Below are 18017 nucleotides of genomic sequence, written 5' to 3' on the forward strand. Positions count from 1 at the left end.
AAAAATTTGACAACATTATCTATGGCCCCAGAATGCCATAGTTAGTGTTGTCAGTGTTTGAGACAAGTCAGGTAACACCCACTAGTTTTTAACTTGATATGGATCCTAACAGCAGTAATATAATCCTGCTTTCTCAGACAAAATTTTCACTGCAGTTTCTTTTAGTGAAGACCAGAGGATAGGACATATTTTGTGATTAAACTCAACACTAAAAAAATCTCCTCCCCTAATCTCTGACATTGCCTTCAGAGTTGTTTCTAACATGTTTTCCTCYTAATAATATGCTTGCAACAGAATGGCAACTTTGGTTGGATAGTTCATTGTRTTCATGAAAGATTAAATCAGAGCATGGACCTCACTGAATTGTTTTGTATCCCTGGCAATTCAGCAAATAATAATMTTTTTTTAAAATTCAGTCCCAATYTGAACTGYTGGAGTACTTTTTGTTGGAATGGACTTTGCATAAAGACACTCAGCTAGCCAACAGTGCATTGTACTTTAAAAAAGTCTGTCAGTGGTTTATGTTTTAAAAATATTGTAAAAATAATCTTTATCTGCAGTCAACAGGACTGCACGCAGACGTATCACAAGAAAAAGATTGCCAAACAATCAGCTGAAGCAGGAGGTTCCAATTTTTCAGAGCTTTAAGGGCTCCTGGTAGAGAGGGAAGCTGTGCTACCTAAATGTTGACAAGTACAAGATAAGCAACCTTTCCACTTGTTGCAATGTTGTTGGTTTAATTACCCTCCAGTGTCTAATTGTGATCCCCCCTTGGGGAGCCAGTACTAAAGATACAAGTTTAAGTCAGGCTCTTCTACTTTTTAAGTAATTGCCTGTTTTGGCAGAAAAAATAGGACCTGGCTTAAAAGGGGTGAAAACTATAACAGCAGTAAAACTCAAAAGAAACATGTCTTTAAACCAGTGTCCWAATCTATAGTCAACAAAATTCTGAAAGCAAGTACCTCTTTGCAAAGTGTGCTGAAACTACTCAGGCATTAAACAATTATATATTGTTTGTATAATAGAAAACTAAGCAGAGCTTCTTGATAGCTGCTTTAATACACTAAGCAAAGTGAAAGTAATCTATAATAGGGTTTGAAAAATGCAGATTCCTATTAACATTAATTCTGCTTGATGTCATGTGGGATTGGGGTAGATTCTGTAACATTTTGATGTTTTTTTCTTTTTCCAGTGATGTAATCATATGGGGAAATGTTACCTATCTGGTAAAGTGGTGATAATTTCCTACTCTTGGACATGAAGAAGTTGATCTTGTTACACAAGAAAAAAAACAATGCAATCACTTTGGATAGATATTTAAATATTTACCATTGAGGGTGACATTACATTCATGGTAATAATACATTATTTTTRTAATAACAATAATACATCATTATTTTCTCTCTGCCCTTGAAAAATACTTCTGATATTTCTTGCAGTTCCAGTTTCCAAGTTTTCACTCTCAGTTTTTGAAAAGATCTTTTAATCGTGCCCTACTCTAATATTTTAATTATTATTGGTTTTTTGTCACTATAATACTTTATCTCCCATTTATTTAGTTTTTTCACTTTATTTTTCTAGTAGTGTAGTTGTAAAGGGCACAGTATAAAAACGTATTGTTAGTGGCTATTGTTAACTAAGAGCAGAGGACCTACCACCTCTTTGGTCCTTGACGTGATGCAACTTTATGCCATGCTTTCATGCTTTACTCTCAGAGAAAGATGTCTTTGGGCACTGAGCTCAAGCTGTTTGTTTTGCTTTTTTTTGTTTTGTTTTTCTACAACTCCTAATGCCATAGRGCCATGTTCTCAACAGCTCTTCCAGGCACTATTGCAATATACTTACATAATAATATTAACTCTCTTTGACAATACATACTTCTTCAGTTGACTGTTGGTGTTATCAATTATTTTTTCTACAACTGTACTGAGTTAGCTTCCATCTCCCTTCCCCTTCCATATGTACAAATCTTTTGTAAATGGTTTTTCTTTTTTGAATATTCAGAATACATCCCTGATCAGCATATTATTTCATATTTGTTATTGTTTTGTAGCAAATTAAAAGATAAATAGATTATTAAGTATAAAATTGAGATATAAAACATTCTTATCCACTGTGACACTTTATGTGGCTGTATTTTTATTTTTCTTTGCTCCCTTGWAAACCTGATTGCAACGATAGAGACTTGCTTAGAATGTCATTTAAATTGGAGGTTATGTGCCTGAAAGAAAACCTTACTCTCTTATAATAATGGAACAAGCTGCATCAAATCCAGGCTTGTGAAGTCTGTACCATGCAAGTAATACACAACAAAATTTTTCTCAGCATAATCACAGAGCAGATTACTCATCTTAGTCAACAGGGCCAGTGTGTCTTTATTATTTGCTGTAAACCATAATGGAGCTCATGAAAATGTGCCTGTGAAGCCTCCGAAGCTGAGGAATATCAGCAGCTGAAAGTGTTCTGTGGAGCAGTGTTCTGAGCTGCTTGCTGGGYTCTTGTACTGTTTCCTTGCCATGTGTCTGACCTCTTTGGAGACAGGGGCTCAATGGGCAGTTGATGTGACCCATGGTTCTGTTCTTACATTCTACCAGAGTCTACCAGAGCACATTTGTCCCCCACAAGCTGTCCGTGGGTCTCTGTTCCACCATGGACCGCCATGGGCTGCAGAGGAATCCCAGCTCCAGCATTTGRAGCACCTCCTGCCTCTCCCGCACTGACCTTGGTGTCTTCAGGGCTGTTCCTCTCACATATTCTCACTCCTTYCTTTGACTGCAATTACTTCAGTGCAGTAACTTTTGTTTCCTTTTTTTTTCCGTGCATTATCCCAGAAGTGCTGCCACTATCACTGGCATGGCTCAGCTGTACCAGCAGTGARTCTGTCTTGGAGCCTGCTGGTGTTGGCTGTCAGACTTGTGGGAAGCCKCTGGCAAGTTTTCACAGAATCCAACCCTGTACTCCTCTGTTTCCCTCTACCCTCCATTAACAAAACCTTGCCAAGCAAACACAACACAGMATTTCAGAGGAAAGGATAATTTGAAGGTAAGTGAAGTATGGAATTAAGAACAAAATGTGTTTACCAAATACAGGTCACAGCCAACTAATCTGGTGTTTTTTAAAATTATAATAGCTGCCAATGCATCACACTTGAATACTAATAACAATCTTCCCAAAGTCAAATACTGAAATTTAGAAGACATCAGACAGAGTTGAATCAGCTCCAGAGCTTGTTTGACAATAATCATGCAGTTCTTTCTGTTTGTCATTAACAAAGATGTCAGGACAGCTTGCTCTTTTGCTGCTGTTGGTTTCATTGGCGTTCTAGTGTTACGYTAATAAAACCCTTTGTCAGCAGATGCAAATTAGATCTCATTTAGCAACAGCAAAATTTTTGACAAACTTTTTWTTTTYYCCCCATGCAGAGTTACATTTTTAGTGCTGAGTGAAAAACACAGGAAGAACATAGATACAAATTTCTTAATGCAAATCTGCAATGCTGTTTTTGCTGACTTTTTTCCTCCCTCCTGCTTTCATGTCCAGCCAGGTATGTACTATTAATGTAAGACTCTAATTTTCTACACATTCTTAGAAAAATTAGACAGGATCTGAGGAATAAAAAGTTTGATGCTGTAATTTGACTAAGGTCAGTTGGAAAGAAAATGCAAATGAATCTAAACAAAATACAGGATCTTCCTGCAGTAAAAGTCCAAATTAATTGCTTAGGTCCTTACTAAATGTCGTGAGACAGGCTTGGAATATTGCATTTTATGTTAAAAAAACAAACAAAACTTCCCTCTTTTATATAAGAAATGAAATTTGACTTATTATGTTCATAAGGGCACAACATTACTGATATTTGAGACTGGAATTCTATGGAACAGAAGGAAATTATGGCTGGGCTTGGATACAGCTGTGTAGCTGTCACATGCTACCTGGAATTCTTCATTAGCTGGAGTAGTAAAGGCTTTTACTTTGAGGAAGAATGTCTTATTACTGTATCACTGTGAAGTACTTAGTTGTAAGTAATTTATTAAAGCAAAAATGTTCMCCAGCATGGGTTCAATATAATATGTAGAAAACCGTCATAGATTAACTTTTCTATAAATGATGGCATCGTTAAAAGGATAATAATTCTTCCTAAATGTCAGAAACTGAGCTAATAATAATAAGAAGAAACATATAAAATGAAGAGGGGGATTCCAATCACATCTCCTTTCACTTCATCCAGGCAGGAATRAAAAACAGGCACCATATCTCACTTTCATTTGATTAATTTCATAAGCTGCTTTGTGCTGAAAACACAGGKTGTATCCTTTGGAAGACCACCAGAATTATGCTAATGTGTTTCTGTTCACAGAGTATGAAGTTAAAAGGTAACAGGCTCAAAAGGGAATATTAGAGAAGAAGAAAAATTGCAAGGATTCCCACAAATCCTGTTTGAATGCACTGACATCCTAACACAACTCAGGCCACAGGTTGAAAAAAATTATGCCAAAAAAGGGAAATGAGCTACAAATTAAATTGCTAGCTAACCTTTTCTATTTTATGTTGGTAAATCTGYCCACTCTGGAGATTTAAAAAAAAAGCTAGAAAGTAGGAATATCTTTAAACCTCAGACAAGTTCCTTAATTAGGATGTACTTTAGTTGGTGTATGTTTAATCAGAAATGACACCTCCATGTTTGTTTTTTTCGTGTCAGATATCAGAACTTTTGGATAAAAAAAAAAATTAAAAGCAGGTCCTGCAGTAGGAGTAGATTTCTGTGTTCCTTAAGATTCTTATGTTTTAAGTACCTACAGGGAATGCTTTTCATTAGTTGAAGAATGAAAGAAGCAAATGTTATTCTGCATGCCCATGTTTGTCGTTTGTTGATAAGCAGTCAAAAAGTCAATGTGACCCATATGTCCAAACAATGTGCTGCTGGACATATTTTTCCTAATGCACTGCAAATGAGATCATGTGTTGTATCAATAGCATATGCATTTATTCTCTTATATTTTCCTTTGTAGAAAATTATAAAATGATATTTGGCACAGTAATGTAAGAGGTTTTCTTTCTTTATTTGTCTTTTGCATGAAAGGCAGAGGTAATGTGATTGGTCCCCTTCCATCCAGCTATTTTCAGCAAGGTGAATGAGAAATGATCATTGTKGATTATTATCCTGGTTCATATTCTAGGCCACCTGTGAAAATGGAAGCAAATGGTGGATGGCAGAAGGGATGTTTTCAGTGTRGTTGTGTCTGTGGTGTCACACAATAAAGGAGTCCTCAGCACTGGTGAGGCCACACCTMAAGGGCTGTGTCAAATTCTGGGTCACAAGGAAGGTAGTGAGGTGCTGGAGTGGGTTCAGAGAAAGAAAACAGAGCTGGAAAAGGGTCTGGAGCACAAGTCCTGTGAGGAGCAGCTGAGGGAGATTGGGTTTTTCAACCTGGGGAAAGGGAGGCTCGGGGAGATCTCATCACTCTCTACAACGGCCTGAATGGAGACTGTAGCTGGATGGGTTTGGTCTGTTCTTCCATATAACAAGGGATAGAACAAGAGGAAATGGCTCCAAGTTGCACTGGGGAAGGTTTAGGTTGAATATCAGGAAAAATTTATTTTCTGAAAGGTGGTCAAACACTGGAACAGGCTGCCTAGGGATGTGGTGGAGTCACTCTTTCTGGGGGTGTTTAAAAGACATTCCAATATGGCACTTAAGGAGATGATTTAGTGGTGGACTCGGCAGTGTTAGGTTTACAGTTGGACTTGATKACCTGATTGTATGATCAGACACAGCCATCTGATTAGGATACTTAAATTTAATTTTACTTCAGGAATTTTATATCAAACCTTTTAATTAGGTCTTAACATCAGTTAGAACAAGGAACTTTTAATTCCTGAACAAAGTTTGATGGGCATTGTTCAGCATTGCCTTCTGACACTTTCTGTTATTACACAGATATATGTAAATGTGTGCCTATAYTTCAGTATATTGATAAGATGTCCCCAGTGTTTTGCAAAACTTGAAAATGAAAATCCATCATCAGTGGCAGGGACGGGCATGATTGAAGGTCAGCAAGTCATTCACATGGTCAGCAGCTTTCACACTAACTCTGAGAAAACAGAGTAGGATGGAGCAAAATCTTAGAGAACAGGGGCTAGAAATACTGTATGATGTGCTAAAATTGGCCAAAAGTGTTGATGCATCTCTTAGCTGAGTTCTGCTTTGGAGTAGGAAAGAAAAAAAAGATGCTTTTAGTTTGGCTTATGCCTTTATGAACAATTCTGAAAAATGTAGAGAAAACATGGATACCAAAAGTGGATGAGGTACTCCCTTGTGCTTTGCTCCATGGAAAGATGAGATCTTGTCTCTCCTCATCCCTTGCATTCCCTTCTTAATACATCTRAAAGACATGACAGTTTTTTAAGTCACGGCATAGCTCTGAGAAGTTGGTTTTCATTAATTCCCTTTGTTCCTGATTGTTGGTCCCTGTTTTGCAGGTATGGCCTGCATGTCCTATTCCCAAATGCATCACTTCATATTTCCCACAAAAGAAATTAATATAATCTGAAAGGATGCAGGTTACTAGGAAATTCAGGTATGTTTGTCTTGAAAGCCTGTCATCCTTGTAAATGCTGTATTTTACTGTACCTACTGACATCATCGCTRAGGACTTCTGGAGTGTGTAGACACTCGAGCGACACTTAATACTGCAGAACCCACATGAATAACACAGTTTGATGTTTTTTTCTAATACTGACACTAACCCTTTGGTTTTAAGCCTTCTAAGGCTCCTTTCTCTTGCTCAAGATTTAAACTGAATGTGATGTGGAATGAAGTCAGAGGTGTTGTAAGAGTCTGTATCTGTTTCATCTGCAGTTACATTTTCCCCAATGTGAAGGAATTCTTTGTGTCTTTCTTAGGACTATTCCTTTCTGAAACACTTTTAACTGGTGTTTKTTACCTTTGTAAATTCAGTAGCTCTCGACTGTACACAAGCGTATTAAGACAGCCTGCAAGGAGGGACTATGAAGAAAAAAGCACTTTTTTAGAGGTCTTAGATTCACTATCAAGGATTCTGAGAGACATTGTAGAATATACATGTATATGAAAATTAAAAAAGGCAGAGGACTACTGTTAGCTCTGTGTTAAGTTAATCCACATAAGTTTATCTTTAATTCCTTAGAGTCCTCTCAAGATATCTGGCTTACTGGTACCTTTTCTTCTTCTCACTCTGTATACTCCATAGTGAATGAAGTCTTCAGGGATTTTTTTTGCCTTAATCAAGATCTCAATATTAATTTAAAAAATAAGTATAACTTTACCATCTATTGAAGGACTCATTAGAAATACTTTTTTCTTTTTAATTCTTAAATGTTGCTTCACATTATTCCTGATTTCTGAAGTAGTGGATGATAAAAAGGCAACAGTCTAAACTGATGACAGTTTTGTTACATCCATTTTTTAAACACTTTACTCCTTTATTTTGTTCTTTGCTTATGGCAGAAAAATGTCCTTTACAGTTTACATTAATAATTTTGCTTCCAAAAGCTGCAGTTTTGATATGGTGGTTCAATAGTTTCACAAGTTTCTATCAGTACTATTTTGATAGAATATTACCAACTGTATTTTTCTTCTGCTTGTATACTCTTAGCTTTCAAGTCTCAGTTGAAGATGCTTGGTTTTCCTTTCTTGCTTCTGATTTCCTGTTTTAATTTCTTATGACTTTATAAGTAGTGCAAAATGTTGGGAAATATTAGTATATACTCCCAARACATAATATTGTGATTTTCTGCATGGTTAAATGGCCTGTTTAATTATTTTCTAAAGAAAAATATCTTAATTTTTTGTTAGGTTAAATGACAAAATTTAACTGAGAACTCAAAAATCCCTCCCATTTAATCCAACCAGATATTAAGTTTTCAACTTCTCAGCGATGTCTGAATAGTCACTAAATGCACCATACTTGATAAATTTGCCCATTATGACAGTGAAATAAGATCAGATATTTGTAGATTTGGGTTGTTTCCTCTTYTCCCCTTTCTAGATCTTTTTCTCTTCCTTATTGTCTCATTGAAATGTTTGCAACCTCTTTATTTTGTGGCCTTTTACTACCAGAACACTACTCTTTCAGATTTGCACTCCTGGTTGTGCACTTTCCAATCTTTTTTGTGCCTGAACTCTGCTAAGGTTTGAGCTAATGGAAGCTGCTGAAAATAGAATGTTCTTAGGCTAAGGACAGCATAGGAAATGTAATGTGCAGCCCAGGCAGAAGGGATTAATGTGGCAAGAATAGAACTGTAAGAGGGAGACAGAGGGAAAAGAAAGGCGAGAAAGACGATGCAGCTAAATGCCTTCTCTAGGTGTGCCTTCACCAGGTCTAGGTAGAATTCTGTCTGGCATAAGCTTCTGGACCTGTGTTCATTCAGCTGTGGGAAAAACATAGAAACGTGGATGAAATAACAATAATAAAGAATGCCATGCATTCTTTAGAGACAAAGAGAGATAAAGAGGAGAGATAAATGGGCCTCCTTCTGCAGTGGAGCAATGATGTGCTTTGCTTGTCCCATACGTTACACAGGTTGGACCTCACAAAGGTTGCTTTATCATTCTTGACTATAGTTGTCATTTTATACAATTGCTTTTTATTTACACAAAAAAAAAGTGTGGCTCTAGGAGATCAGATGAACTCCATAATGTAGGCCCTTAGTTTAATGCAGTGATAAAAATGTGCCATGAGCCATATTTGAGCAGTGAAACAACATTCCAACAAAGAATGGTAGGAAAAAAAGAAAAGCATCTATTCTGCCAGTTTTTTACTGCTGGTATTCAATCTGTTTGCAGTAGACATGTTAACAGTGGCAGCACTGTGACTTTTCTCAGTTCAGATCCCACATGAACTTATGAAAGAAACATTGATTTTGTTGCAGTTGCTCTAAACGTTGTGTTTTTATTGTTGGAATATATTGGTTAAACAGAGTGTAGCACTCTTTGTGGCCATCTGTTTTTTAAATGTCTGCTCTGGAGATATCAATATATAAATAGAAAGTAGTATCCTTGTTAACTAAACATAAAAACCAAATTCAAAYGCCAAAACTTATTTCTGTTTTCTTCCTGTGAGTGAATCTGTTATGCCTCGTGTAACACAGAGAGATAGACTTTATCTGTATGATTGTATTGCAGATAAGTAATTGATTATGCAGCCACCATGCAGTCTCTGTCAGGTTGTTGCAATCCAATMATGGAAAAATTCTTTGCCTCAATCCTCATGAATAATTCTCTTTTAGGTATTTGAATGGAAGGGTTGCACCTTAAAAAGAGTAATCATGATGTCTCAGATTAGCTGCAGTTGCACTGTCTTGTMTTTTTGGTTTAGCTTTGGAGGGGCTGAACATGAAAGTTTTTGATTTCCCAAAGTGACTGGACATTCTGAATGCCTTGCTAAGTCTGAAGTTTCCAGTGTGTTTGAATTTTCRGACAATCAAGTCCATGTAATTTCTGTTACACATTGCAAACACACTGAAGAAATCAAAATTGGAAAGAGTTTTCCACCTTTCTCCGGCATTTTGGGTAAAGAAAATTAATTTTTTAGGGTTTTATTTTATTTCTTCTTCTTTTTTTTTAATATAACTATGGTTACATTTTCACGTTACAGTGTGAAAAAGCTATTGGTGCTAATGAGTGTTCTTCCCAGAAAAGGTGGAGAGGGAAAATCTCTGGGTGAAGAAGGCTTAGTCTGAACCACAACATTCTGAAACAATGAAGAATGAATTCCGGCATCTATCTCTGACAATGAGTTTGGTTGTGAATTTATTTTTCCTAATCTTTACGCCAGGTACTTTTAGAAATYGCTAATAAATCCCTGTTGCTCCTGCTCAGTCTCTGACTAGTTGAGCAGGATATGCATTCAAGGGAATGGAAAATGAGTTGGAATGCTAGTGGTTTTATGTTTTAAATTAAACACAGATCATACAGAATACATAAGTAATTCAAATGGTRCATATTCATTTGTATCTATAAATAACCTTGAAAAATAGTTGTTTCCAGTTTTATTTGGATATTCTTCCAAAATGTTTGTCTTGTGAATATGTGAAGGAACAGATCTTCATTTTGTTATGGAACCTTAAGCTTCTTAATTGTGAAAAAACCTAATTTGTATAGAATGAAGGAGGTTTTCTGTATGCTATCCACAATAAAATTGGAAGGAGATCTTATTAAAATTGTCTCAAGCAAAACAATTTATTACAATCATGAAAGTACTATTGGTGCRCCCAAAAGGAATAAAATTTTAGAGACATGTCCTGGCTATTTTCACCAGCTACAGAGTTCAGRAGGAGGCTATTGTAATAGTTTCTTTTTGTTTGGAAGACAAAGAAAAAGACGATAAGCTTTATTATTACTGTTGTTATTATCATTATCATTGATCTTATGAGAGGYTGTGAAAAAGCTATGTTAAGCCTAAAAAGTGTTGATATTTTCTTTCAAGAGGATGAAATACAACCAGAAGTGGTCTTTTTTTTTAAGATGTTAATGGATTTCTATGGAACARTGCAAGCACCTCCAAATATCTGTTTTAATTTATTGCATATTTAATATTACTGGAAAATGAAAGAAAGTGTCTGTGAAATCTACATAAAGTTAATGTGAGGTTATGAGAATTGCATTGTGTTCCTTTCACAATAAGTTTCAGTCTTCCAGCTGTTCATTTTTATGGTCCAGTGAAAATCTAGTTTTTTTAGGTCAAAACTAGTCTCAGTTGCTTTCAGTCCACTTTTACTGTACATGSAACACCTCAAGGTCAAACCAATCACTACCACAAACTGCAGTGAGAACGAGATGAGTTTTTGTGTCTGCTGTTATGAATCCCTTCTTCCAGCCTGCTTCCACTTGGTGTAACAATAGTCTCCATGTCTGAGTCAATAAACGAACATATAAAAATATGACAAAATTAGATGATAAAGGCACGTCTGCTTTATGTAACATTTCTTCTTTAGATCTTCAGAGCCTTCTGCATTTGCTTACTGGGATAATACTCTCTTTGTCTATGGTTAATTTTATCATCTTGGTTAAGAATAAAAAGAGTAACAAACTCCAGACTAGTAACAYTTTAAATGAGCCAGCAGTGAACAATTAGAGTAAGATCACAGGAATACAGGGGATTTCTGTAGCTCAAGCCACTACAGTTTTAATAAAAATAGATTAATGYAATTTTTGGTCAGAATAAATTGATGCTGCTACTTTGAAGTCAACAGATTTAGACCTTTTAGCTTAATACTGGAGTATTAAATCATTGCTTCTGCCACCTCTGCTGTTCCCAGGTGCACTTTTSTCCCACAGGCAAGAGAGAAGTTGATGAGAAGACAGTTTTAGGGATTTTGGGTGCTGACCAGCCTACTGTGCTTTCAGGTGACGTGATTAGTGAGTTAATTAATAGCTATACTCCCTCTTCTGGGATCTTGTTCAGGTTTTGAGACAAAAGTAAATTTTGACTATTGAGCTGGGCTTTCCCCATGCCAGACCAGGCTTCCCTGTGGTCCATTTCCTACTTAGCGATCACATTTACTTTGTGTTTATGTGTGTAACATTCCTTACTGAAGCTATGTAGTATCATGCCCCAAATGTCTCAGCATGGCAAAATAGTAGGAAATGAAAAGATTGTAGTTGTTGGGGTTTTTTTTATTATTATTTTTTTTTAATTTAATGCTTATAGCTGAGAAATCTGAGGTAAATGTTATGTTACCACTAGGCTAGGAGGTCAACCTGTTTCCATCAAACTGCTGTTTGCAATGTTAAATGAGCCATTGTTCAACTCCCAGGACAGACAGGCAGTTTAAAGATAAAGCTGTCATCCACCTTCTGTCCCCTAATGCAGTGTGTTACAAAAACAAATGCACATGTGGGCAAGATTTCTAACCATGAACAAGAGGAAGTGTATTTCAATGTAATTAGAATTAATCAAATCTGACAAAACTGTGTAGACCCCTAGAACTAAAGTGACTGCAGCTGTGTTGTCTGCATTGCACTTTGCCTTGTATTTCATGGGTACACATGACAATAGGTAACAAAGTTTGTTTAATTTATCCTGGTAACACTGAGTGCATAAGAGTTAATAATGTGATGATGAGTGAATCTCAAAATATCCAGAGATTTGTTCTAGTTTGGACAGCAGTAAAAAGTGCAGATGATGATCTGAATACACTGGATCTCTCCGACTGGGGACCCCAGTACAGGAGAATTTTGGCCACTGTGAGAATTAATTTTGAACTGAATGGAGCAGTGCCCAAGGCAGCTGAAACCAAATGGTAGCAATCAGCAGCAAAGACAGTGAGAGCAAAACACAAAAGCTACATAAGCAATGTAGCCAGATCCATTTTTATTGAACTCTGGCATATTTTTTTTATTGGCTCTGAAATCTCTTGGCAGGTACATCAAGATATCCAACCAGTTTGAGCAGAGATTTACTCTTCATCTCTTTGAAAATTGCTTTATGGCTGCTGTTAAGGGTGTTCAGCAGAAACCTGTATCTTCAAACTGAATCCAAAGCCAAATCCTGATCTATCCTACCCATACAAGTTCCACCAGAGCAGGCTGGCTCCAGACATCATGCTCCCTTCAATGTTTGAAGGCACCAAAGGAGAGTAATCTGCTGTCCAGTGTGGAAGTCAAATGCTGGGGTGGAGATTTGTAGAGACATTTSTCTTGGCTGTAGAGCAAACAAAGTTGCCATAACCAGTTTGAAATACTGGAACAGTGAAGTTACAGAATGAGAGACAAGGAGCTTAACTACAGATTTCCAGATTTTTTTACATTTAAGGGATGTGTATTTTAATKAACAATGTATTCTAAACCCTAATTATGTCTTACCTAAGCATTTTTGTAAACAAATGCCTTTATTTTTACTAGAATGCCACTTTGGCACTAAAATGGCAAAAATTACTAAATAGTTTACACTTCTAGATGTAGTAAGACCTTWATTGTGTCAGAAGTTAATGTAGGGTTGACACCACTCTGGAGAAGGCTGTCAAGAGCCTGAAACTTCAGTGAGCGTGTTTCATGCCTAACTAGTGAGCCTTTWAACTTTTTTGGCAGAACATGGGCTTAAAAAAAGACTAAAATAGATTTCATCTGGGATATCTACAATGACCATCCATTGAAGAAACCCTTACTAGTGCTGTGATATTCAAGAAAATCTGTGTTTTTTAGATATGGTAGTTTCTCTATAATGAAAATTAGGACCAGAGGTTCATTAAAAATCTGATTTGCCAGTATAAATCTCTGSTGGCAAAATTCTTCAGCCTAAAAGATGTTAATCCCTGGGTGAATTAGATTTATTTGTAAGTGTCAAGTGAAATGATCAACCCCTTCTTGTTTTTATTACAGAACTGTAAAACTTGCCAGATGCTGCTGATGAGGGGTGGTTTATGAGGATGCTTGTCAATGGCCCGAGGTAGCATAGAAGTGCAAGGTCAAGGARGTCATTTTTTGAATGTGCAATGTGATATTTTGTGTTTCACATTTAAGGGAGACAATGTGGGAGGGTATTTTAAGCCCCACCTTTTTCTCCTGATAGTTCTGGGTTATTTTGTTTAAAAGCAAATTTATTTGTGGGGGTGTTTTTTGTTGTTGTTGGTTGTTTTGTTTTGTTTGAGACAATGAACAATGATTATTTGAAACATGTCCTTGGTCTTCTTCAACACCAACTACACACCACATGACACTGGAGGACGAATACAAGTCTAGGAAAACAGGGCAGCAGGATAACTTCTGTRTGTCTGTAATTTCAGACAATATTTTCCCTGTCATACTTTCCTAGCTGGCAGAGGCACTCAAGCTGTTGGCAGTGGTGGTTGATGCTCACTGGGAAAGAAGAGTTTGTGTCTATGGGTTCAGATCCTTCTGATCACACCCACTGCTCAGCAGATACTAAACATGGGATAAATGTCCTGCAAGTTTGTAAAAAAATGTAGAACTTGGGCTAATTTCATAAACTTCATGCAGTGCATTTGGTTTTAGTCACTTAAATYATCTGTGATTCTTGGGGGAAACAAAAAATCAGTGACAGGTTTACAAGCTGAGCTGCAGGTTATATGATGTAATTTACTTCCATAATGGAAAGTTAACAAAAACATGAAAAATTCACATGCGGCATGGCAAAGACTGTAATTTTCACCAGTTGTGTCAGGGAAGCTCTTGAGCTCTGTGCCAGTCATTCCACATATATCCAAATTATTAACTTTATTGGAAATAGCCCTTAGTACCCATTGAGGTATTGTTTGCATAGGAATTTTTTAATCTCTGAATTCTTCAGACTTTGAATAGGAAAGAGGGGGGAGAAAGAAGAAAGAGAGAGAGTATAACTTTCAAACAGTATCCCCCCAACTCCAAACTGTCTAATTTGTCAGTGTCTTAGAGTTTAAAAATTGTTTTTCTGATTGTTTTATGATAAATATCATCCTGTGGTAGACAGATATTTTAAATGGAAAGGCATCTTTCCTTTTCTCCATTACAGGAATCCAGTGCTGGGGTTGTGGTTTAAGGGAAACTCTTACCTTTTGCCTATGGAATTATTGGCATGACCTCCTTATAAAATGTTGGAAAGGGGTTTTACAGCTGTTCCATCAAGGGATTTTTCTGGTCCCTCCACTTTAGGGGAGGAAGTGAGGTTACTCAGAGAACTTGATGACTGCAGTGGAGGAGCTGGTGGAGAAAGTCCTTATCCAGTTGATCTGGCACATGCATCAGCAGTAAAGGATGCAAATGAGCCATTCCAAGAAGAAATGATAAATTTGGCAGCATTCATGTGATTACTCTCAATGAAGGGAAAAGACATCAGAAAAGCAGAGAAATTTCATTTATTCTTATGACTTACATAAAAATCTTCTAGTTCCGTTAATTTAAATACAATAAAAAAAGAGCAAGTTTCTTAATTATGTACCCTTTAGCTATGTAAATCCAATACCTATATTTTAGTCAGTTCTTATATTTAATTTAGTGATATTACATATAGAAAAATTAATCTGTGTTATGTTAAAAAGGGGAAAATTGTTCTTTACCTCATTCTTTATRGTGTACACTGACACAGTTTAATGAGAGTAAAGGAAGTTATCCAAGGAATTAAATTTGGGTCTACATACAAAACCAGAGAGGCTGATCTGTGACATGAATTTCAGAGCTATGCTTTAGAACATCATTTATATGCATCTGCATGAACGAGAATTTTTATTTCCAAGTGGTTGGTTTTATGTCCACTGACTGTTCATAGTTTTTCCACTCACCTGGGTACTTCTTTTGGAAGATGGCATGAAATTTATACTGATTTCTACTAATTCTACTAAATCTTCTAATTTCATGAAGATGTTGGTTATTTCCAGAAAGCTGATGTGTATTTCTGAAAATATGAGACAGATAACGTCACTCTTGGAGGAACCTGCATTTTTTCTGCCAGTAAAGTAAAAGATACCACATCTTGCTTCAGAAATAGCACTTATACTTTTTTTCTTTCTCTTTGCAGGTACCTGCACTATATGTTTGTGTTTTATTAATTTGCCTTTATTGTGTGGCTGTGCTTTTCCTATATACTGTACATAGAAARTATATCTTAATTTAAAGCTGAATATAGCAATTTCTTTTTGTCTGAGCTTTGATGTTCTCAACTTTGCGTGGGATCTGAAAAGGAGGACAAATGTTATTTTATGAGAATCTCTGGTCTCAGGTCAGAAAYCAGAATCATCTCTAGACTGCAGAATTTCTCTTTAAATTCTGGCARCTMTGTAACAATTTCATATTGCAGCATSATTCAAATMCTGGCACTGGAAATAAACAACTAACATTTTAGTAAAAATGGTCACATGGAAACTTACTGCAATTCTGATTACTTTAAACAATCTGTATTTGCTAGAGTCAAAGGAGGTCTGAACTATGCATGTTCAAACATTGAAGCAAATTAGCAATATCATTAATTCAAAAATCTCTTGTTAGAGGGCTTTATTTTACCACATTCARCTGAACTGATGCAGATGGATATGTGATTTCTACTGAAGTATGATCCTCATGTGAGCTGAGTTTTAACCTGATTGTGTGTTTATCATGTGACAGTGTTGCAGAACAAGTTCAGTTAGTTCACAGATAACTAAAGTTATAAGTAGTAGTAGTAGTAGTAGTAGTAGTAGTAGTAGTAGTAGTAGTAGTAGGCCAAACATAATTTTAAAGGATTATATTCCTCTTACATGTTCAACAAGAAAAATTCTGAAATAATATTCAAATATATGTATGTTCAATACCTGTTCAGTAAATTTCTGCTTTTTTTCTACCTTGCCTTCACAAAAAGCTCACCAAAGAATCATTGGAAAACTACATTTTTGTTATCTAAAATTACTGGGCAAGGTTCTGTTTGTTTGTTATGGTTATTTAAACCATACAAACAGAATGAACAGGACATAAAATTGGAGTATTTACTTGACACTTTTTACATTATTTTTAGGAGAGGAATATGTTCAGTTGTAGCTTTTGAAGATAAAACAAAAGGCTGATATTAAAAACTGTGTTTRTCCAGTAAACCTGTCTGCAACCTGAAGGAAAGGTAAGACYAGCCACAAGCATCTATCTTARTGGAATTTTAACAGGCTTTAGATCAAAATCCCATTGTATTCATTGGCAATTTTACTTTGTCTAGTATGATCCTGAGGCCTTTATACCTGAGGTTAAGGAAATTGGATTTCTGTCCCACATTATTCTTGGCCACTGCAACGCACTGTGTGCTGCTGCAAAAATAAAATCTGAAGAGGAATCCCCCCAAAGTTTTGGTGAATCCATTTCATAAATCATGTACAAAGGGAAAAAAAGTCCCTTAAGCCAAAGGGAAGGGATGGGGACTGTGTGGGTTCATCTGGTCAGAGTCATGTAAAACTCTGTTTGCTTTCCATTTTGCATATGYTCTATGTGTTGAAATGACATCATTCCCTGCAAAGTTAGGAACACTGTGCACACATAACCAYGAGTTTGTATGAGATGCAGTGAATATCCCATGAGAGAAGGAACRTGACATAATTTAAGGTTGGAACCTGGAGTGATTTATGAAAGTCATTGTCTTACTGATTTAGATACTTTCCATATGTTGTAAAAACTCTGTTTTGTGTTGTATGTGTCAAATGTGTAGCAAATTAGTTTCAATACAACTTTCTTYCTTTAAAATGTTTTCGTTTTAAAATGTTGATGTGTCTTTTATCTCTAGTTGTGATATGCTATATTTTTATTGAGAGAACACTGTAAAGTAAAAGATTTTGAGTGACTTTGTTAAAGTTTGGTGTGGTAGACAATAAACCTGGAAGTGCTTTTGATGTTAAAGCATCCTATTGCACTGGATTTATGGCTTGACTTCTATATCRTGCTTTGCTGACATGGAGCATGCCCTGTATCATGCTTGAAGCCCTGCCCTAGTATGGAAGGAAGAAAAGAATTTTTCTCTTACCAGGTGTAGCCCATTATAATTCTACCTCATTTTATTTTGGAAATTATTTGAAGATGGATCTAATTACAATTAAATTATGTGATGGGAACATGATTTCTAAAAATACATTACTGCCTGAGGCATTAAGAGACTCAATTTAAATTTACCATAATATATAAAATACTTTTATTGCAGGGAGACTTTATTCTGGTGGTTGCTTAGTAAGTGAACGGACATTTATTAATCAAATAAATCAACACTATCCATGGCAATTTGCCCTAGAAGTACCTGCTGAGGAGAGAGGGATGAACAAAACATGAGGAAAAAATTATGTGGTTTTTGCTGTGCCTTTCTGCTTGCAATTTTCTAGGATTTATTCATTGTCCAGTATTATTCACCAAACAGTGTCTACAGAGTTGTTCACCTTGTAGCTTGTTCAGAAGCAATTTGTTGCAAGTATTCAACATATACTTCAAACAAAGATTATTTGTCATTAATYTGGGGGTCAGTTTTTTTCTTTGTGCGTGATCTCTTACTCAAAAAAGTAATGACAAATGAGGCTCTGAAGTGTTACTGTGATAAAACTTAATA

The sequence above is a fragment of the Malurus melanocephalus genome, unplaced genomic scaffold (genome assembly GCF_030028575.1).
Source record: "Malurus melanocephalus ecotype Western Australia unplaced genomic scaffold, MMel_1.1 scaffold_386, whole genome shotgun sequence".
NCBI lineage: Eukaryota > Metazoa > Chordata > Aves > Passeriformes > Maluridae > Malurus > Malurus melanocephalus.